Here is a 1,947-nt window from a genome sequence, read left to right on the forward strand (position 1 = left end):
GGTTCCAACTCACAACGGCCCCATATACAGCAGAACAAAACACTGCTCAGTCCTACACCCTCCTCACAGTTGCTGTTGTGTTTTCAAAGTCTTTAGCAAGGGACCAGGAACTCTGCTCAGCCACAGCCATCTACCTTGATTGCCTTCCGTGTTGGTGCTCCCAAGCTCCTTCACCCTTCCAAGTGTCCAGCCTAGACCCTGAAGAGATTGGAGGGTGGCTCCTGGCCTAGCCTCTGTGAGGAAGAAAGCAGCTTCAGGAGCAGTGTCTTGTGTAAGGTCACCGAGAAGAGCGTTGGCTCAGCCAGGTCTCCTGTCCTTTCTCTTCTCTGTCAGCTTCCTGTTCTTTCACCAGCAGGTACTTGGTTTGGGCTCAAGGCCAGCTCTGACTCAGGCAGGCAGTCTTTCCCGGCTGGTTCTCCTGCAGACCCTCTGCTCCGCTGGGTTTTCCCCACAGGTCACCACTCCATCACTTGCCCAAACAATCAGCACCTTCCCATGTTCAGCAGTGGTCCCAGATGTTGCAATCTTGCCTGGCTTCCTGGATGCTCGGAAGAGAAGTTGCCTTGGAGACTCTCCAAGTCTGGGCTTGGGAACTTGCTATCGCCCGAATTTAAGACTACCCAAGACTCGAGCTTTCTTTTCATCAGCGTTCACTTTCCACTCACTCTGGATTGAACTGTGGCCTGTGGACCAAAGTGCCCCCGTCTTGGCTGCTCAGGTACAGAAGGGGCTCTGGGGTGAAGTTAGGAGGAAGATCTGTTGGCCTCGGCTGATGATTCACTGAGACTCTCCCTGAAGTCATCCCTGAAGGAATTCCGAAAAGAAAGAAAGGGGGGAAAGCATCCATTTTTCTAGTTTCTAGAAAATCTCTTCCAGCTGTAGATTTGTTGTAAAGATAATAGAGCTTCCTTTATTGGATATCTTTCCTCTGGTTTGAGCTTTGCTAAACCTCACTCATAAAGTATCCACCATTGGGATACAAATCACCTTTTAATTAGAATCATTAACTATGGGGTCAGGGCTAGGGTCCCCATAGAGATATCGTAGTTCTGCTACCTCTTCCTTTTAGAGACATTGCGGAAAACGGAGTGTTTTCTAAGAGCTGAGTGATTTTCTTTCTGCATTTGATTGTTGCTATTATTTTCATTCTTCAACATATACTCTAATCATTGATACATAGAAAACTATGCCCAGAGGTATTTTTGGAGCAGGGAGGAATTTTAATCCCCCCATAATTTTCATCAGTGAATCCACCTCCCTGGTTGGTAACACACACACACACAAACACACACACACACACACACGCGCGCGCGCGCACGCACGCACGCACACACACTCACCTGTTAACCGAAGGTTGGATATTCCAGTCCACCCAAAGCACCTCAGGAGAAAGGCCTAGCAATCTACCTCATAAAAATCAGACATCGAAAATCTTACTAAGCCAATCTATTTGACACAGATTGATTCGCCATAAATTAGAGTCAACTCAGCAGCAACTCTCAAAAGGAACATACTATATCTGAGTAAAACTAATGTTCTTCTGTGAACATGTACTTCCATGCCAAGGATCCAGACCATCTTCTTTCCTTCTGCCATATTATCATTGCTGTGGATTGAAATATGTTTCCAGGAAATTATGTCATCTCAACTAGGCTATGAAACTCGATGTAATTGCCCTCCATTTGGTAAGCTGATATAATTATCCTTTGCTTTGTAGAGCCTATCCTCTATGATGTTAATGAAGTGACAGTTCTGTTAATGAGGTAGGATATAACCATGGATGAGGTTCGGTCCTGAGTCACTCTCCTGTGAGATAACAAAGAGATTAAACCAGCAAGTACAGATCAAGTGACCTTTTATCACCAAGAAAGTAGAGTTGAGAGTAGACTATGTCCTTTGAACTCAAGGTCCCTGTGCTGAGACCCTCCTAGACCCAGCAAGAAGATT

This window comes from Echinops telfairi, unplaced genomic scaffold, assembly GCF_000313985.2.
Source record: "Echinops telfairi isolate 266 unplaced genomic scaffold, ASM31398v2 ScPeMD7_31;HRSCAF=116, whole genome shotgun sequence".
In the NCBI taxonomy this organism is placed as follows: domain Eukaryota; kingdom Metazoa; phylum Chordata; class Mammalia; order Afrosoricida; family Tenrecidae; genus Echinops; species Echinops telfairi.